General features: G+C 37.4%; 1 long non-coding RNA gene across 1 annotated transcript; it reads left to right on the top strand.

The window, feature by feature from the left end:
- The first annotated feature begins 5468 nt into the window (after positions 1-5468).
- Positions 5469-22290, top strand: LOC135261334 (uncharacterized). Its single transcript, XR_010331879.1, has 3 exons — positions 5469-6090; positions 15545-15594; positions 21959-22290. It is a non-coding gene; the product is annotated as an uncharacterized LOC135261334 (long non-coding RNA).
- The last annotated feature ends 484 nt before the right edge of the window (positions 22291-22774 follow it).

Raw genomic sequence — 22774 nt, 5'->3', positions numbered from 1 at the left:
TTGATGATTCTAATTGTGTGTTTAAAACCTTGCACTCAATCAAATTGACTTTGAATTGGAAAAACCATGCATGTATGACTGAAAAAAATCTGTACTGTGCTTTTCATGAAAAATATGCCCGGATGTAATGCTGATAAGACCATCAGGTTTTCCAGAGAGAACAATGTATTATTTCCAATAGAGCTCATGAGATTCTTTTTCAAGGAAGCTTTATCTTGTCTGTACCATTTAAGCGATTCTCTAATGCTGTTTGCCCATGGGAGGCTTACTCAATGAGTGGAAATAACTGCTAGATTTTTTATTTTTTAATTTCCTTATTTTATCATCTTGTTCTTGGCTGGCCTTTAGAGAAAAAAAAAAGATAATAAAGTGTTTTTTTATATTTTTATCAATTTTTATGTTGAAACATGGACAACTTTGTCTTCTGTAGATATTCCTTTTGTATTCCTTGGAGATGTATTTAATACAGAAGGAGTTATTAGGCTGAATGAAATGCTCTCTCTCTCGGGGATGGTATGGCCACTTGAACGTCACCCTGCAGAACTCTAAGTGATTGTTAGTGCTTCCTTCCCCCCCACTCAAGTGGTTTTGACAGTAATAAATGACTCTGCTAAACAGCGGTATGCTAGTTTCTATTCGTTTTAGCATCAGGATAAAAGCACATATGTGCACATTCTTATCATTTTGTTAGAAATGATGAGGCACATTATAGTGTTATGTTTACGTTTATTGCACATTAAACCAGTTGCGAGGAGAAAGCCATATAATTTGAGTAAAAATATTGCCTCTTTCTGGAAAAACATTTTGTCTTGAAATAACTAAAAATCCAGCTCTTAAGGTATGTCTATATGAAGGTCTGAAAATTCATCCTTGGTGGAATCTCACTGTGATGAAATTACAATACAGATATAATCATTTGCTGTCAACTGCTGCACATGAAATTGTGCTCACAATGATTAACATGTAACACAGGTTCCTGATTCACTTCCCTTCCCATCTGTACATGCTGATTCAACCAATTCTTAAGCCCCTACCTCTTGATCATTGTTGCTCTTTAATCTTTCTCCTTCTGGTGGGGGCCTGTTTGCCAAACAGGCTTGCCAATTGCATCATAGACATAATAACAGCAGGAGAGCTGGAGAGCAATTTTTTGTGTCCTTATGTGTCCAAAACTGTTAAAGTCAACTGTCACACGTCTGAAAGATGTACTGTTAACCCAAATGATTACCATCTTTATTCAAATAGCATTGTTACCTCACGATACTTTGCTAAAAATGTGCCCCTTTTCAGCTGGTTTTATGGTGCAGCAAAGGGTACAATTTCAAGCACCTATAATAAAGTCCTGCCTTTCACAAACTGACAGAAGGCACAAAGAATTTGGAATGGACGGCACACCAGATGGAATTTGGAGTTCCTTGATTTTACGAGTAAAAGAGAGTTCAGACCAGATGTCCATTAAATAGGCCCGCTTTTGTTTCTCCACCATGTCTTGAACCACACTGACAGGAATGTTTTCTATTTCCAAAGTAATTTGACACAGAGACATATAAAAAATAAATAATAACAAGAGGAGAAGCGAATAGAGAAAGTAATCACACCGATCTCACCGAGTCTGATGACAAATGGTAAAAGCTAGACCAGAGCAGCTTGTACGCCAGGCGGTCTGCTGTTCTGGAAATGGAAAAACAATGAGAGACAGCAGAAGCCTTGCCCTGAATATTTATATCTATCGACATGTGATTTGTGCTTTGACTGTAAAGTATCCTGACCAAAAAATGTATCATGAACCAATGGGGGTGTTTTAAATGCTCTTATTTATGAAGATTGTCCACCTCCCTCCACTCCCCTCCCTTCCTTAACCCATATTTACAGCTTCTTTATCTCCATCATGGCGAGATCTAAATAAATAATCACAGAAGCTAACATAGTGTCTTAGATTTTGGATAAATGAACTCCATGTAGATCTAATTAAGGCAAAATATCACATTAGGATATTTGGATAGTGGAAAGCTCAATCATTTCCTCTTGGGTGATCAAGTACACACCATACTAATACTGGAACTGCCCTTTTAGAAAAAAATATGAGAAGCTATTTTTATTTTATTACTGAGAAGACGTTGCTCTGCCCATGGTGACAAACAATTTAAAAAATATCATATGCTGAAAAGGTTATACATTGTTTGGTCTTTTTTATTTATTTTTTTACCATGTCCCACTTAATTTTTAAATGGCCAGTGTTTGATAAAGTACCGTGCAAACTGCTTCAACTGTTTATAAATAAAGTGTACATTCTTGAGTAATTTTGAGAATAATACAATGAGGACAATAGTCCTTTTTGGCCCTTAAAATGTGCTGAATTATATTTGAATACAACATTGCAACCACTTCACAAAGTCCGACCCAATAAACAAGTAAATAAATAAATATAATAAAAAAACACTGAAAACCACTATGGCATCCATCTTTCAGTACAGAGATTACTGTTAGGCTTGAACAAATTTAAGTTTGTTAACTTCACGTATCATGAAGGAACATAATACATTTCCAGTGAACAGCTTGAATACAAATACGGGAAGAAAACAGAGAGGGAATAGCTCCCTGAGCTAGCATGAGCTGCTAACACTTCACCTTGGCATTTGCCCTCCAATATCAGCACCTGTTATATGTTGCCTGTTTTATGCTGGTGCTGCTTGCATGACGTGTAGATTCAAAGTGGCTATGAGGTGAAGGGGGGACATTGACTGCAGGGCTGTTTGTAAAAATCAGGATTCTGTGGCTCTTTGGCACAAACCACCTCTAGAGTTGACAGGTTGGTTTGATGCTCTACAAGAACATCGCTATACTTGCTCAGTTATTGTTGGATGAAATGAAAGACTAAGGTTAAAGGATAGGGAGTGGAGAGGAAAAACATGACAAAAAACTATGGAATTTTAAAAAACCCTGTGTTTTAGAGACAGGAGGAGGAATAGATTATCGAATAGATTTTTCCCTTTCCCCACCCCCTTCATTTATAATTTAACTTACAAAAAAATAAATGGAAAATTGACAAGGCAGGTATACATTATTCATGGAAAGTCACTTAGTTAAAAATGCATGGATTATTAATAAGATGAAAGAATAATATTGATCTGAGACCACAGTGTCCCATGAAATCATAACGTACCAGGGGCATTAATGCTTCTTTCAAAATGAAAGTCATGTCATTTGGTTCGATTAGCATATTAATAACACAGCATTTTTCTCCCACTGCTTGATTTTTGGAAGCGTGAGAGCAATCATTGATGGATTGGAGTGCTTTGTCAGTTAGGCCATTGTGCCCTGCTTGGGCGGATCATGTTGGCTGTGTAATCTAGCCTCCTCGGCCATGCGGGACTGACAGCCATCCATGTCAGTGGAGGTGCCATCTGTCCCATTCCGACGAACATCAGACTAACACGGTCTCGTGCTTCGCTTTTTTTAGCCTCTTACCTACAATCTTCTGTACTTATATCAAGTGTCTGTTTCTTGTGTCCTTTCTGCCATGTCCCTTGACAATATTGTGGTTTGTCATCGTGTGATGGCTTCACTGCCGCTGAGGTCATTCAGGACGAAGTCACAAAGCTGTCACGCGATGAACCTGCTGTCAGGAAGTGAACGTGCGTCTCCTGTTGATGTCTATACGTAGCAGAAATGCCATTGGGGATGTCTCCTCCAGACCAGTACCTTACACGGATGGGTTCTCTAGCCTTTTTTATACAGGGCATTACTTCATTTCAGCACCAGAGGACTTGCCAGTGATATCTGAGCAGCTCAGGTAATATTCAGGAGAAAATAGTTTCTGACATTTACTGTTATTCTGTCAGGCAGCGTTCATAAGAACAACATGAATAATCATTGGCTTGACATGTCTAAGAAACAGCAAACATCTTTGTAGACAAGAAAGACCATGAGACGCATTTTACTGGGTACCTTAACCAGTCAAAAGCAGTTTTGCACAGGCCTACGGTGCAGTTTATCTGAGATATTTCAAAGGTCTTACCATAATCTGTAAACAAAGCATATGAATGGGTCCATGCACTGTAACAATAAAGAATAAAAAAGCGAATCCCTTCTCAAAACAAGGAGAGGAATGCTGATTGCCAATCAGTGTCTGGGTGGGTGTTCCAGTGAACTGATTGCTTTTTTATTGAGTGTCTCCACCTGCTGTTTGATCTCAAGTCAACAAAGATGTCACAGATGGCCGCGCACCAGTTGGCCACCATTACTGGTCACGGAGTTTGCAGAGAGTCGAGTAATGCGAGTTGGAGTCCGTGTAGAAAGCTGGCATTGTTGTGAAAAGCATGTCAGGCATGGATGGGGTCCAGCTACAGTGCCTGAGATTGGCATTCCCGGGAAATAAGACCAGAGGAGGGAATAACAAGGAAATCTTTACAGAATCGCAAGCTCTCACACCCTTTCAGCCACTGGTAAAATGCAGGGTCACTGCACGTCTGCTTCCATTCAACACTGTGGGCCCTATTTTAACAGCCAAGGTGCAATTGTAAAAACCTGGCTGTAACTCAAGGCTCTGGCAAATTAGGTTGTGATCAACTCACTTTCCGTGCATTCGTGTCACCAGACTTCAGCGCAACTTTGGTGCAGTTGTGAAAGAGGTCGGTTTGATATGAATACATTTACTCTGGGTTTGGTTTCATTATTACCAACAGATCACCCTGATTCTTTCCCTTTAAGAACAGTACATTAGTGCCAGAGCCAACTGCTGAATTCATCATGGTCGAAGAGCAAGTGCCCTATGAGAGGTTCCATTATGAGCTTCTCTATGAACCATTACTCCTAATATCAAAACAAATGTGAAGCTGAATAGTTTTCTTTTTCATATTTATTTCTCCCTAAAAGAAAAATATATTTTCCATGAATACGCCTGTGCTTGTTTGCTGGCTGTAGATTTTTGTTTGTTTTGTGATTTAATGTGTTCTGGTTATTGTTATAAAGCACTATGAGTATTTGTGTGTGAGTGCTTATAACGATAATTATACTGTCTTGGTTCTGAGAGATGCATGCATGAGTACGACAAACTCCAAGGGATTTCCAAGGGATACGCTGTACTCCAATCTTCTCATGTACCTCAAAGTAACATTGACAGTCGCGCAAGATGTGTATCACCAGTCTTTTTAGGAAAACCACACAAGGTAATCTCTACTCTCTGGACTAATTGCATCCCAATTGGCCCCTAGTCAATATTTCAAAGTATTTATAGGTAGAACAATAATAATGATTTAAAAAAAAAACATTATATCCCAAGACGCGTAGATGTACAATACTATCTTTTTTGTCATCTGGTACCTCCTCTTCCAGTTTGTGCAGAATGTCTCTTTAAGCCTTGCACAAGTCTGTTGTGACAATGAGCCAGAGTTGGCTGGCACGGGCCATGCACAGCGCATTTAGTTTTTTTTGGCAGCAAGGGCCCATTTAGACAGTGTCGCATGATACAAAAAGGCTGTCTGCATCCTCCCCCGTGCCTCCTTGTTCATTTATTAATCCCACAACCACCCCTCAAAGCCAAGGGCTGGCAGAAGACAGGATATGACATTTCCATGTTGCAGAATGGCCACCTGTTTAATGGAGAACATAGTGAGATTGTCACCATTTGTCTGTGTCTTTTCTTTTTAGAAAGCACCCTGTGCGCTCGGGATGTTTTTTACTGAGGCATTACAACAGAGACAATCGAGGAAGTGATGAGACACAACCCTGTGGAGCAGCTTATTTTCATGTCTTTGTCACTTTCCGGTCTGGGGATGTACCGTCAAATCGAGAGGACACCGAGACATCTTGTAAATGTTTACAGGTTATGGTCATTTTGTGAGGTCTGTCTAAAAGAAATGAATACTTTTCCCCCCGAATGAACTCTGAAGGTCTGTTTAATTTAATGCCCACTTTCTATGCAGGGGAAGACGCAAAAAGAAGATGCTGATGAGTAAATGTGGCTTTTGCGGTTCTGGGACTCATTTCATGAAGGGGATTTGCAAGGATTCACAGTCACTTTCCAATCGCAAGCTCGATTTCAGGAAACATTCTCCAATAAATCTTTGACTCCCCGTCTGGAGTTGCAAGGTAAGTTGAAATTGCAAATATAACATTTACCTTGCTTGTCGGAGACATAGGAGAGCAATATTTTAAAAGGCATTTGTATGCATGTTCTAAATCCATTGGCTAGACACCTGGAAATCAAATTATTTCCATAAGGTTTTTGTTTAATAATTATGGCTGGAATCATAAGGGACTGTTGACATCCATATTAATAATTACTTCTCCAACCTCACCCCACCCCACCCCAAAATTTATCTTTAAAAATATATTCAACTCTATTTGGATAAGCCTCAAGAGGGCCAAAACCTAATTTGAGCTATCTCAGCAATTGGGCTGACCTAAAGCAAGGTCATATCTTGATCTCAGAATACCTTCAACAGCAATCAATAATACCATTCAAGTAGTGCTTGGCTGTGGTATAAAGAGACATTGCACAGTGCTGTCAGTTTTGTGTGAATAAAAGATTGCATAAAGGTCATGCTGCATGTGAAAGGTTGGGAATGATCATCTTCAGCATCATCGGCTGAACCTGTCAATTCCTGGAGTGTCCAAACAGAGTAACTTCAACAGCTGGCACAGATTCTCTCTCTCAATGTCTCCTTTTGTTTCCTGTTTGAATTTTCCTGATTCCCAATCTTCAGTCAGCCATTTTCTGTCCATCCCAACCTTTTCTTTCAGGGGACATATTTTTGTGTAATGTGTAAAAAAACACATATATTTGTGTAAACACTTATTTATTTATTTTTGTTTTCCATCAAAAAATGATTTTCACCACAAAAGCTTACTAAATATAGCACTTTTTTGTTTTGCTCTACACATAGTGTAGGTCCCTGATAAAGTCTGATTGTCTTTCTGCTAGTTATGAATTATTCAACTTCTTCATGAGTGTTTTTTTAAATGATGATCAGTCCCCTACATTCAATCAAACACACTTAGGCAGTTTGAGGACATATGCAATTTAATAAAACCAGACTAAAGTTGTTTCATATTCAATCAATCAAACCCTAAGGCTCTTTAAGACTGAACTATTCAGGTAACAGGAAATGGTGTGGCCTGCAGTCATTGCCCAGTGTTGCAGGTAATATATTGACCATTTATATGTATTGATTGATTTTATGTAAAAATGTAGAGGAGGGAAATAAACATTACTAAGTCAAAGTGAGCTATTCAGAGTCATTTTTTATTTTAACAGTATGATTAAAAATTGAAAAGGGTCACAGTATTCCACACAGTAAATGATTCACTTAGCAGGCATTGTGATATTCTGATGTGTTAATTTCTGATTAAGGAGTACCTATAAATGTACTGTAGCTTGTGCCTGGTTAAAAATAGTTAGCTATAACAGTACCCTTGCTTTCTTAAGATCTCATTGGTCAAAATGTACACTGGACCACAGTATAAGTTTCTTCTTTCTCGCTGAAGTATTCATTTTGGCTTCGGGCACCACAAGTATTTTTTTAATACCATGTGGTTTCACATAAGAATAAGCATAGTTTTTTTTCCACTGAATTCAAGTTACTCACCTTATAGTGTTGCGAAAAATATTTGCCCCTTCCTGATTTCCTCTATTATTGCATATTTGTCACACGAAATGGTTTCAGATCTTTAGACAAAATGTAGTATTACACAGGGAACCAGAATAAACACAAAACACAATTTTAAAATGATTATTTTATTTATTTCATGAAAAAAACACCCATGTCACCCATGTGAAGAAGTAATTGCCCCCATAAACTTAACCACCTTAACAGCAAAAACGGCAAGCAAATGTCTCCTATAGTAAGATCAGTGTTCATGACTGCACAATACGGAAGAGACTGGGCAAAAATGGGATTCATGGGAGAGTAGCAAGGCGGAAACCACTGCTAACCAAGAGAAACATCAATGCACATCTCACATTTGCAAAAAAGAACCCGGATAATCCCCAAGCCCTTTGGGATAATTTGTGTCTATAGATTGGTAGGGCAAACAGTTATTAAGTCTATGCTCTATTATTGCAATATGCAATAACAGAGGAAATCAAGAAGGGGCAAATCATTTTTCACAGGACTGTATCTATATAGCATTGTATAGTGATTTATGTGCTTTGGTCTCTGTTCATACCTGTGTAATATGATGCACCAAATCAACAGCCTTACTTGCAAGGGTTCAGGTACAGGTCTGCCATGAACAAAATGGCAGACCTGCTGGAGGTAAATAGAAACCCTTGTGTCTTTAAGTTATAGCAGATTAAAACATCAGGCTATAAATGTAAGCAAGTGTGTAAGCAAAGTAGACCGTGTCCATGTGAGTTTATGTAATGAAATGAAACTGATAAAATGTAATAACCCCCTTATTTTTATTACATTAGCAAGATAGTAGGAAGTCACATTTAAGTAGCATCAGTGTTTAATTTTATATAATGTCATAATTTTACATACATACATGCATACATTTTATTTTCATAAGATTATTAAACATTCACCCATGACACAGCAGTAATATGTAGAAATCCGCTCTTTATCACACCAGTCTGTTTTAGCTTCTAAAATATAACAATACTGATAAACACAATTAGTGGAGAAATGAATGTGCATGTTGCGATTTTTAAATGCTTTGTGAAGTGCAAGCAATTTGCCTTTACCAAAGTTTGCAGATATCAACAGCAACTGATATCTGCATATGTCCCAGGTTGACTTGTGAGGCTTTTGATGATGTGAAAATGAATCATTACATTCGGGAAACAATTTAGCACACATTCAAAGTGTGATGTGACTTGAATTTTTTAAACATAGTCCTAAGTGCAATAAATAATCATTCAGAAGAAAAACTGATTCAGCTACAGCAGTTAAAAATGAAATTTGACTTTTTAATTTCCTTTTTTAATGAATGTACCCTCAGTGAGCCTGTCCACGTAATTAGAAATAACAAGAAACTCAGACACACAGTAGGTAAATGGATTAGTTGGGAGCCACTAGAATCACTTATCCTATTAATGTGAAAACATCTTTAAAACTAACCTAGTGACAAAGAACGAGCATGAACTTTGCTTTGGAAATTGCTTCAGACAAACACCCTGTATCTGTTGCACTGACAAGTGACATATGTTCAAAGCAGTATCTCCTTGTAGTATGTGTAGTGACTCAATATAAATGGGGAGCATCAGTAGCGGTGGAAGCCTTTGGCTTTCTACTCACCGTCTAATCTATATTTTCTTGTTTTTCCTTGCCGCTTCGGGAGGGCTGTTGCTTTCCTTGGCTTGTCTCTTATTTCATGTATCAACCCAAACGATGTGGCATTTACAAAGCAATCTTTTACGGACATAAAAAAGTTCTTTTTTTTCTGTACCCCTCCCGAAGCAAGCATATTCCTCGTTCCAATTGTCTTCCGAGCATTGTGAGGAGATAGGGCTGGACCTAGCACCTCAGACAGCCAGACATAGAATGCAATCAATAGAGAAGCAGAGCCTGAAATTGAAAGGTAAATATCTGGTGTGTGCTGCCTTCCTTGGGCTTGAGGAGGCAGACAGACTGTTGTTTATACCTAACATCTGAGGAGACGTGAGAGGGAACCTAATATCCACAAAACACATGGTTGAAAATGAAAGGTGCTCCTGCAAATGGCGTGTTGCAAAGAGAGAGAGGGGATGCAGAGTGATTATTTGGCTTTGGGTATCTTACCCAATGTCTTGTCCACCGGATCAACCGCGAGGCCACACATTGATTGCATTTGATGTGACAAATGAAACAAGATTGAATTGCTTGTTTTAAATGTCAATCCATTTCGTTTGAAAAGAGGATGCATGTACAATCAAATCAGAGAAGACAGATATGTTGTCACTGTCATAATTCAGACAGGTAGAGTGTCAATTTTAATGCCTGTTGTTTGATCAATTAAGTTATTGTAAAAACTGGTTCCTTTGTCTCTTGCTACTAGCGATTTTTTATATTTATATATTTTTTTGTATGTAAACTTAGACAGGCCATAGTTAGGGAATAAATAACATTATTTACTTTTTCCATTTTTAATTATATCTTGACTGTGTCATATGACCTATACTTTTTATTATTTCTATTTTTTGATAACACATTTTTTACTTTTTTACATACATATTAAAAATAGTTTTACAGTGAAGAGTCCAAACAGATTTATAAATAAATAATGCCAATCTTTATTCTACTTTACTAGCCATACTAGTCAAGGAAATTGCAGCCCCTCATTCATATACATTATAAAGATGAGAGGGAGAGAGGGGGAAGGAAATTGAGAGTGGACAGTTAAGTGATTGCATCTATTTTTTTCCCCGAAGGAGGGAATTGCAGAAATAACGCTCATTCTCACTGTATGAAAGTGAATCTGTGTTGCTCTATGATTACTGAGCGGGGACTCGCAGAGGCAGCTGTGGATGTCAACTAAACTCTCATTGTCTGTTAGGCCAGCAACGAGCTGAGAGGAGAGGCTTAAATCTGAGTTCACTTCAGGCATTTTTGGGATCTTTCCTGCGATGAAAGAGGTTATATAAATGCAAATTCAATTCCTTTGTCCTTCCATCCAGTCGAAGACCTGAGGAAAATCTGGAGTGCAAAAAGGCCTCTAAATTACGTAATCACGCGTTTATCCCGGTCCACTCCGATGGTTTATTTTTCATTGTTATTTATTGCATTTTGCAGAAGCCACTAGCGCAAAGATGCATGAAATACACTCCATTGCCTCTTCGCTTCTGTTTGCAAAAATATTCAGTTGAGATGCTCAGAGTGAGCTACTGTAGATGAAGCCATTTACTGTTAGATGACGTGTGTTGTTATTTACTATGCAGGCAGCAGGTGTATTTAGGATTTGCAAGCCCACTGATCAAACTTGGTTTTGCACCTCCTACAGTAATTCCACCAACTAACTGGATTCACAGGATTGTATTCTAAAGCACTCTGAAGTGGGACCCCAACTTTGAATGAAAACCACTTTTTTGTTATCCAGAAACATTCTAGGTTAATACAACTTTGGTTCCCAAATGGCAATGATTATTGTGTCAATTATTATGATTTTGGAATAAATGGGAAAAAAAATTATAACTGCAATATGATACTTTCATGCTATTGTAATGGCATTTCATTTCGTTTAAATTTTCAGGATTTCAGAGCAATGCACATAAATACTGTCGTAAATTATGGATTCTTTTAAAAAAATCTTTACTAAATAAAATACAAAAAAGTGAATGCTGGTGCATAATAACTATTTTGGCTGTAGGGCAGTTCACAGAAGTCTGCCTATTATCAGACCCTCAAAGTAAAACAGACTTACTGCGATGTGTATGAAGCCACACTACTGGTGGACAGCAGTCTCCTCTGTCTATGCATAATTGTTAGCGCAGAGGAAAGGTTAAAACATTATTTTTGGTGTCAGACAACTGAGATAACATTAAATTAAACCCGTTCCAGTAGCACTGGGTAAGACTACACGCGTTCCTTTGCCACTTTGATACTTCCGCTGTTTGGTTTGAATGTATTTTCTGGTGTGACTAATGAGTGTGCATTTCTTCTTTAAATTAGAAACTTGCTGATATGATATCCATAAAAGTATAGTGCATCCAAATATATAGTGTTGTATATGTGTTGTGCTAAGTACATTCAGAGCTTGGAGTGGAAACAATCTGGGCACAGGGTAAGGGCAGAGGAAAAGATCTAACAGCAGGAAGAGGCTTTCATCTGTCAACACATCCTAACAGTTAACACTCTCAGGGTAGATTCTTAAATCACAGCATCAAGTGCTGCTGCCTCTGGCTCAGAACCAGCAATGACCTCCACTTGGCAAGTCTACGGTGTTCTTTGGCAAGATATGCCTCCACTGCCAGATTTTTGATTCTCTGCCTTTCTGCAAAAAAGTAGGGCTAAAGAGCCAATTAGTCTAAGAGGGACAGTACTAACACAGATATGAAAAAACTGAGTGGCAAAGAGAGGCAATCGGAAAAAAGTGTCATCTTGTCAGACTCGAAGGTCCAGCTGTTTCTTGTGAACAATACAGTTTACAAGTTCACAAGGACCAGCAGTTCAGAAGGACCATGGTCTTTGTGAACAAAATGTTTTGAGGCTTTGCGATATTTTTACATACCATTTTTTTGGTGTGTATTGACCTAACTGCCTTTCAGATGGATACTGTGATGTTAACACTTTTCATAACCAATCATTTTTTAAATATAGTGCAGGGATATTGCATCCCATTATAAAAACTGTCAATTTCATACTTCATATAGGTCAAGTAGAAGTGCAATGACATTCATCTTAGAATTTCACTGCTTTTTTTCAATGTTAACAGCTGGTCACATTTAAAAAAAACCCAAATAAACAAGCAAGCAAACAAACAAACAAAACATAGCTTGTATGTAATCCTTATACTCCTGCACAAAAACTCACTTATGGAAAATTTGCCTTTGAAATATCTTCCGCAATATCATCTCCCAGGAATTCAGGCCTCTCTAACATGAGCAGCTAAGTATAGAGTCTGATTTATAATGCACTGTCTGAGGCAGCATGCATCTCAGCAAAAAGTACAGTCTGGGGAAATGTGAAGAAGTCGGTAAATACCCTCTTATTTTTTGACAAGTAAAAAAGCTTGCTTTTGAAGCCATGTAATTGTTTCAGATTTGACCTTGGTTTGACATTTTCACTTCGTTTTTTAAAATAATCATTTTCAGTAAGATACTACAGCAAAAGATAGTTACCTGAGTGTAAGGGCTATGACAAGCCGCTTTACAAAGAGAGAGAATGCTATAAAATTTGGTCTGTCAAGTCAAAACACTGGCTACTCAGGACTCTTAACTGAACCATGACTGGCTTAACTACAACAGAGGGCAGAGAAACAGTGAGATACACACCTCAGGCACTTTGCAGAGATTTCTGTAAAAAAAAAAAAAAAACTCCCTGTGTCAGCCTGCTTTGATTTCATGAATTTTACACTAGACAGGTCATTTTAACTTGGTTTAATTGGAAACCAATTTATTTTTCATAGCGGGAATCGAAAGTAACAATAGTATTGCCTCAACAGATGTCCTTAAAATCTAGTGTGAAGCATTCATATAGATTCCCTTCCATACAGTGCAATGACTCATAAGGTTCCATCTTAACATTCCGATTGAAAAATTTCACAACTTGGGTAGGGTTTATTGGATTGGCAGATATATCATAAACATAATACAAAACTGGTTTTAAAATTTTTTTTTGAGGCAACAAATAGCATGCGAGAAGTTATTGGTCTGTTTCTTTTGGCACAGAGCTTTATATGGGCCTATCAGCATACAATTATTACATATCTGTGGCAGACATCCCACCATGAGCTGTTATTCAATATCTAAAGCAGTGGTGCTTTCATCTGAAGCTATTTAGCAATGCAAAATACAATGTATTGTCCAAACCCCTATATAGATAAAGATAAATTTGGGGGGAGGGGGAAGGGGGGTTTAGTAAATACTTCTAAATTAATTGGTGAATGCAGTGTAAATGACAATTTAATTGCTCCAACAGAAAACAGCTTGGGGAAATAATTCTGATATATTTATTATCATTTTCACAGATCTTTGTGTTTCTGTGTGCTGAAATTACTCTGCCTCTGATTGCCTCATATTGAACCCCCCACCTCCCAAAAAAACAAAACATTTTTTTTACAAGGAGTGTTGACTGTTCAGATGTTCAGCATGAAAATCAAAGCAGTCTTTGCTAGTTCCAGTTGACATATGGCTGTTCAACCAGTGAATTTTTTTATGTTCCATATACTGTATCTTACTTTAGTTAGTGACATTGTTAAATGTTGGTTTGATTTCATGCATGCCAATTGGTTTGGAAATTATTTTTCCATTGACCATTGTGACAACTGCTTGAATCAAGCCTTCAAGTGTTCCATGGCTGAATCGTTGAATATACTGTACTAGGGAACATGTATACTTTTTGGGAACAGTGATGCCTACTTATGTTTGTATCATGGTTTCCAATGGACATTCATAGCATGATGTATAATTTGTTCAATAATTTCAGGGTATCCACCATGCTTTACTGGCAATCACAAACTGAAAGTTCTTATGACTCAGAGAGATAACGGTGTCTTATTTTTTTGTCATCTACATCTATAACTGATATCTTTGAGCAGGAGTTTCCAGTGAGGATGAGGGGATCAAGGCTCTAAAAGTCATGCTGCTCAGTGCATTCCAACCTTTCCAACCAGAAAATGTGCAAGGTAGAGAGACTTGCATCAAGTCGAGGTCAAGTGATGAAGCACATAAAAAAAGGCATTAAAATGTCGATGTTGGTCCTGAGGAACTGGTTAAGCACAGGATATGTCCCTCCCTCGATTTCCGTACCCGAAAGTAATCCTTTCTATGGCTGACACAGAAACACCCCCTAATTTGTCCCTATGTGCATGTGATGTGACTGTTTAACAAAACTGGTCACATAGAACAACATAATAGACATGCATGAATAGAGATCAGTGCATAAAGAAATATAGGGAACTGATGCATGAATCTGTGGAGTGAAATATGGTTATTTCTATTTTCAGTGCCCACTCTTACCAAGTGATACTTTCTTCCAACAAACAAAACAGCTACAATTACATGGACTACTCTTGTAGACAGGATTGTAAAATTCAAAATAAGAGTCGCTTTACTTTTGTTTATGTTCCGAGAGATAAAAGGCATGGTAACAATATTATTAGTGATTTTGTCCTCGATACCATTGTGAAATTGATAGGGTGGGTTTGAATGTGCATTCACTTTGGACCTTGAATTTACCAATACAGCAGATTTTAATATGAGCTTGGGTTCTGCTGCTCAGCTGCTCAGTGTATTATCATAGCCCCCTTTTACACCCTTGGGTGGATGATATTGTAGGGGTCTATCTGAACTCAAATCCTGTTTTCAGAAAAGCACTGTTAATATATTGTGTACAAAATGTTTTTCTATCTGAAGCTGACCAATGATACTTGGTCAAATAATTGGTTGACAGGGCGTTGCTGCAAAAGAGCATATGTGCTCAGTCAACCAACCCTGTATAAATAAAGTTGTTTTGACGCTGATAATTGGGTGAAACAATGCAAACATTTCTTATGCGGGGCAATAACTCAACAACGGTTTGCAAGTCAGCAGCTGAGTTCATTCAGACACATGCAGCGAGGAGGAAGAGGGGAAAGCTGTCTGTTGGGAGCATTAAACCTGCTGTAACGCATGGCTGCTGGGCCAATTCGCATTCCATATTCTCTAAGCAGACAAGCTCAAGTCTTCCACTGCACTTCTCTGCGATAAATCACAATCCACATTGAGATGCCGGAGTTCATATAAAAAAAAAGTGTTGGACTTAATGTACGAGGCTGAATCGTACATCTTACTGGAGCTTTTACTATGCCTTTTGCTTCTAACAGACAGATTCCTTTCATTTTTCTGGGATGGTTTACTCGCACAGTCACAGCTGTCCCCCCAGGCCCTTTTTGAATCTTTTCAATTTCTTTTTTTCTATTACAGGAGGAGATTACCAGCCCTTTTCCATCAGATTCCCCAAGATCTGGAGAAAGGTCTCTGTGTGTGCCTGCGTATGTGTGTGTGTGTGGGTGTGTGTGTGTGTAAAGGGTTGCGAGGGGTGTATTAGTTCTACCTGCTGTAAACAAGAGTGCTTCCTCGGATATTCATTTCAAGTATCACTTTTTTATGGTGGCAAGGTAATCCACCTGAAAAAAGACGTCCAACCTGAAAATAAGATTCTGAGAATGTAGATTGGAGCACAGCAACATGTAGTGCTGTAGGGTAAACTTCAACACACCCTCTAGACAGAAATGAAAAAGCACTCGACAAAGTTTCCATGAGCCTTCAGATTGAAAATAAACCTCTAGCGACAATGCAAAGTGCTGCTGGAAAAATCGGTTTAGAGTTTTTGTTTTCTGCTTTTTTTCAGACCGTGCGCTTTTGCACTATAGTGCCAGAGGGACCGATCTTAAGCAATTGATTGCATTTCTTCAATTAGCGGTTTGGTCAAAGTTTTGATTTAGAAGAATAGCCTGTGGTTTTGATAAATCCTGCAGTGAGAGTGCACTGCAGTGTGTGCAGTTGCTCTCCGTCCCTGGGAACCACAGTCCAGCAGCTTTTTATAGGTCTCTCTAAATCACCGGAGGCTATGGCAAATAGCTAAATTGATCCACTTAAGCAAAAAGTACAATTACCTAATTAAGAGCTCTGATGCTATAAAATCAGAGGACCCTGTGGCCTTTGTCAACTAGAATTTAGGAACATTGCTCTCCCAGTTCCCAACTTGCTGATTTTGCAATTATATGGGACACTATATAATATAAAAAACCTACTTCAAACAATGGTGCCATTTATAAGAAAGGAGTTTTCTTTGGACCCGCAGCTGAAGAAATATTGAGCTCAGCGGTGGATAAAAGAATCCCTGTTCAGAGCATTATACTTTTTAGTGCTGCATATTCCAGCACTATAAATTACACAAAAATTGATTTGAACATAATACTGCTTCAGCATTATTCTCCTCTCTACTATAACATTGCATAAATTAAAGCACACTTTATGCAACTCATTAAGTAAGTCACCAGAACTGCAATTAAAACAACAATCACCATCAATGGACAAACGATGACACAATGAAGTGACTAAAATCGCATAATGAAAATTTGGATTCTGAGACTGTCAACTTGAGTAACTTCTTACCTGTCAGAGATTCCAGTAGATAATTGATCTACCCCATGGGGTAATGAGAACACAGTACTTTAATTATGAAGCCTTCAAAATTACACCACTCTTCATTGTTTTAAAAACTCAATATAAAACAAGCCTTCTTTAACCATACCTCACTTTATAAAGACATACAACCCAGAGTGGAATCTACATAGCCACTTGAGTCATCCATCATATTTAGTCAAACATACATGTAATGAAAAAGCCACACTGACAGCTTTTTACAAATGAATCCAGCTTTGCATTCCATTAAGACCTACTTGCGAGAAAATGCATAATTGCTTTGCTTGTGAAAAGGACACACTCCCACTCATACTGGAGTCGAGAATACACGTACATGCATGTATTTATGCACTCATGCATGCACACACATGGACATGTGTACATGTGACTCTTTGTAATGAAAAAAAAACTCCCAAACTTTTAATTACTGTAATCCATGTTGTTCTTGCTGAATGAGATATTAGACCTCCCTTGGATCTTATTATGTCAGTAATTTGTTTGATGCATGATCACTTATTAATAAGACTGTGAGGGCAGCTATTTGAATTCCTCCTTAAAACTTCTTGCTTTCCACATACATTTTTTCATGTCTAAAAAGAATTCCACTTCCTCTATACTCTATTGTAGAGTTATTGTCTGACTTGTCAGCAGGACACAATTGAAAACTTACCAAGGCTCCATATCAGTTTGGGAAAAAGACATGTTTTCATTGGTTTGGGTCTGTACGCCACAATTTTATATTTGTAATTTAACAATTGGTTAAATTGCACATTCTCAGCTTTTATATAAGGGCATTTCAGTACACTGCATCATCAACTGTATGGGCTTCCTTGGCATACCAGGTCCTTTGCGATTGCTTGGCTCAGCAGTGCTCTCTTTTTTCATAGCAATGTTCCAAACAATTAATTTTGATAAGCCTAAGGTTGGGCCTATGTTTCTGACTGTTTTATTTTTCTTATTTCTCAGCCTCATAATGGCTTCCTTGACATTTATTGGCACAACTCTGGTCCTCATGTTGACAAACGCCAATAACAGACTCCAAAGGCAATCAGAATCCTATAGTAAAGACCAGATACTGAAAGCTCTCTTTTACCAGCACTAAGGATACAATTGAACACACCTGACTAATCAGAAACACCTGTGAAGCCATTTATCCCACACATTACTGTGCCCTGAAATGGGAGACTAGTTATAAAAGGGCTACCCTGAAATAAACGCAGAGAATGTGCACATTAGCCAAATATGAATTGTACAAATCTAGAGCCAGATCATGAAAAATGATTATTATAATATTATAGAGCTCACTGTATGTCATGAATCAATTTACAGTCTGACCACAAAGTTAGTTGAATAACCGTAGATGTACATTTCACTCAAATGCACACAAAAAAGTAATGGATAACAAGCATGTCTCTAATTTCAGCTTGTCTTTAAAATGTATTTTCCTCTCCTTTCCCACTAAAATAAGAGCAGTGGTAACACTGTTCTACAGTTTGCTTCTGAGTCCCAAGTGTTAACAGTCAGATATGGTGCTGAGTGCTTACATTTGCCACCTGGTGGTGGTTTTGCGAACAAAAGTATTTTCTGTAGAAATACAAAGAAAATATATGCAAATTTGCCTCTGCCGGGAAGATCTCTCGCGGCAGATGGGCCAACTGAAACCAGTGACCACTGTATGTTCCAGGAAAGGGTTTTGTTTGTGTTTTAATCACTAAATGAATTGAATTGCACACTGACTATATTTCTACTCAGACGACAGAAACACTGTAACAATCTTATGACAATGGAGTGATAGTTATAAGGTTAATGTTTGATGATAAGATGATCTTCAGGTAAGAAATGTTACTGAAGTACCAATGAATATTTTAATGTTATGCTAATAACCTAGCTACAATGCTGCAATGTCATAAAAATGTGATTTCATATTTCATCAATGGTTTTTGCAACTTGCATCCTAGCTGTAGCGTTCAACATTAGCATGTTCACTGGCAAGTGACTACTGTTACAGGTTTAAACTTTCGTTTCATAATATATAAGCATTTTGATTCAGAAGTAGCATCAGTAGCTTTACTTCTATGGTACATGGGCATATTTACATTTAACATTTACAATTATATTTAAAATGTATATTTAACATTCAGATTCAACATTTAACATTTATATTTATATATAATATACAAATTTTCTATCAATCTTGATTTAGTGCACAACATCACTCTTGGAAAAACAATTAGGCAAATGTTTTAGACAAATTTCTCTCTGTTTAAAGAGGCGACATTTGAAAATTAGTGCAGGGTTATGGAGTGCACACCATTTTACAAACGGCACCCCACAGGGAGGAACTGTATGCCCAGAGTTAAAATGCTTGGTCATCTGGAGTGCTCTTGTAATTTTATTTAGAAAAGGAACGTATTGATTACAATCCAGGAACAAAGCTAAAATCAAGTTCAGGATTCCACCCCTTTTGATAGAAGAATAAAATAAAACAGTTCCCTGGAAAGACATTGGAGCTGTAACTCCTGGACACATAACCCATATTACAGCCCTCATATTACAACAATTCAAAGAAGAATCGACATTAAACATTGGAATCTGAATTGTGCTATAGTACTGATAGTATGATAGCAAACAGCTGCATTTACAAATGGAATCTGGATAAGCCCTTCCACTTTTGGGCTGTAGACACTCAAATCATTGATGACTCTTTCGGGATGTTTATAAATGGGACATTTTTGCCAGGGAAAATAGACTCTACTGTAACAGACACCTGCAAAATAAGATCCTTAAAATGTGGCCAAGATAGCAAACTTGTTTGTCAGAGGGAAGGACCTTTTTCAGTCAATCACTCTCAGCAAGGCGTGATGGGACACAGGAAATGAGACGACATTTACAAATTTACTGCTGGGTCCACATAATTTAGCTAAAGACCTCTCCATTTGTAAGCAAAGAAAATGGGCCATTAAATTTTAACTGCCTCTAGAAAAGTCCATTACGCCTGCAAGGCTGAATTTTAATTAAAAGGAAAAAAGGAAACCTAAAGCCATTCAGATAAGAAACAAAATGGTCTTTCTGGAAGCCATACTAAAGACCATTAATAAATATATTAATTTAAATATTCAATGTGCAGTGGATAACCTTGTTGTGTTACATTTTTAGAATTCCTGAGGTATTACAATGATAACTGACTTTCTTGCAACAGAAATATTAGAACATTATACCTTCCTGTATCACACAGCTGAAATTAATTAAAGAAGTGCTTATGTAATCTTTTTCAGGTGTAACCCTTAGAGCTGACAGCAGCATTTCAACATAAAAAAAAGTCAAAAATCAAATGCTCTGTAGTGACAATACTGTGAAATTACACACTGTGGAATTGCACACACACACACACACGGTATTATATATATGTCGACAGACTGTTCTTGCCGACACAGACTGATCACGTCCTGCATTGACATTCTCAGTCACCCGATAAGGACTTGCTCTTCTGTTTTTCCTTACATATCACACTAATGCACAAGAATCACTGTCATCGAATATGCACTTTTGACCACAATTTCCGATCCTATTTACTGATGTCTTCCCCATAAATCTAAATTCAGATGTCACTTTAATCACTGTTCCTATTGAAACACTAGCCATTTGAGCAGTCTTTGTGACTGAAGCACCTGCCATCCATGCCCCAATAATGAATGTTTCTACTGTTTTTCCTTTAATTTGTCACCCGTCTGTACACACACACATACACACATACATATATATATATAGTAGCCAGCTGTGCTAATAGCTAAAAAATTCAATTTGCCCAGCTGAAATATTACTAGACCTGTTTTTAGTTCCATGAATACATGGAGTTGATGGATGGTTTCTCAGGCTGGCTACTGTTGTCTACATATCCAATATGACATGCATACATTTAATTTGCAACATGCATTTGCGATTAAATTATACATTTGCTCAACAATTTCTGAGTCAATATTCCTTTGACGTGGTTAATCTTGGTAGCAGTGAAACCCATACAAAGAAACAAACTCAAGAATGTGAATACATGTATTCAAACACACAAGTGCACATGCACAGAATGTAATGATCTAACTGTCAAAGCCAACTCCACAGTGAATTAACAAAAGATCTAATTGAAAATGAAATAATACAAACACAAACATTTCATTATATGACAAATCCAGTCATAGTATTTGTCTATCAAGGGATTTTCATCAAAATTGTACCCAAGAGTCTGAAAAATCAACAAGTATTCATTGCCTTGTGTACACAGGTTTCATTTCATGCTTTTCAATTTTACAGAAGAGCTTTTCATGTGCAATTGGGATGTTTTGTTGAAGTGCAGATTGATTTATTCTCACTCTTTGAAGAGATTGTTTTTCTTTTGCTTTTTTTATTGAGACAATGTCTAAAATACCTACCTGGATCAGGTTCCCTTCATATACATGATATTACTGTTTTTGTACAATATCCACTTTCTACAATTAAAAAATACATATTTTAACATATGTGTACCATTGCATTGCAGCAGAAAAGTGGTTTCTTTCAGTAAGCAGTAAGTAAATTGGAGACAGTGCTCTCAGTCACATTGTCTTAAATGCCAAAGGGATGGTTGTTCAGCTCAGGAGCTGTTGCGTACTGCCATGACCTGCCGCCTTGACCCATTCTCCTAGTGCTGGTAGAAGTTAATTTGACTGTGTCTGCCCTGATTATTTATCTCCCAGTGTCAACATAGGCCAGTGAAACAATGTTTGGAGCCCTAGGTTAATTGTAGACATTTTTTTTGTTTGTTTACGTGTGTGTGTGTGTGTGTGTGTGTGTGTGAGAGAGAGAGAGAGAGAGAGAGAGAAAAATGACTACATTCCTCTTAGTTTAATTGAGGAAACTGCACAGAGCAGAGTGTGGTGTACATTACCCTTTGGTCCAGAATTAATTAGAATCATAATTCAGGAAAAAGTTACCTGATACAATTTTGTTGTATCTCGATGTCTGTCAATGAAAAGTTTTCAACTACAGTACTGGCAATGTCAGAAGAAGCCATGAAGAGTACATATCAAGACACCTGCTCTTTCATTATGGATGCCATGATAGACAGTTTAAGACACAGATGACAACTAATAATAATAACTCATATGCATTGATATGTGTTGGCTTGATGTACTTTTTTCTTGTTCTTTTGCTTGCAAGAAAAATGAAGATATGCTCATGAATAAACTGGCGGATCCACAAGAAAAATTCCTCAAGATGTTGCAGCTGGAGTCTTTCCCAGAAACCAGTATGGGAGAGAGAGCACATTTATCATCAAGGAACAGCGAAAGTAGAAGAAATAAATAAATAATGTGCACAATGACTCTCCAGTACAAGAATTACACATAAAGAGGAAACTGTGTTTCCAGTATTTAAAAGGTTGTTATACATCTGCTCAGCCATGATAGTGTTCTTCACTTCAATTATATTATACTGTGTAATGCATCTATTCATCCATTGGTAAAGAGCCCAATAAAATGATGTTTTAACAACTAGAGCCTGAAAACACTGCTTCAGTATAAACAAGAAAATACTCAGCGAGAAACTCTTGTCTTTCAGTCTTAGCTTTATGGCATATTGCCTATGTCTCCGAGTAGTTTTTTTGAGCAATAACTTTCCTTTTTAAAACTTTCAGATTACAAAATGTTATTAAATGTAATTAAATTGTGGAACTGGCAAACTCGTAATGACGAGCAATAACAACAGAAAATACATAAGAAGAAACTACTATGTGTTTATAGTTTGTGCTACAGTTTGTAAATATTAATATTTATACATTCCTTTTCCCCTTGGAATAGTATCCTGAAAGGGTCCTGAGATGAACAAGGATCATTAAAATCTTTAATACATCAATTTAATATGTGAATATATATGCATCCAGTAATTTCAAATATGCATTGTATCATCACCAAACAAGTGACTCCCGTAGTGAGTCGCTTGAGAATGATAAAATGCTAAAACGTGTATTATTCAGTT

The sequence above is a fragment of the Anguilla rostrata genome, chromosome 8, assembly GCF_018555375.3.
Source record: "Anguilla rostrata isolate EN2019 chromosome 8, ASM1855537v3, whole genome shotgun sequence".
NCBI classification, from domain to species: domain Eukaryota; kingdom Metazoa; phylum Chordata; class Actinopteri; order Anguilliformes; family Anguillidae; genus Anguilla; species Anguilla rostrata.
This window is presented reverse-complemented; position numbering and strand designations above follow the sequence as displayed.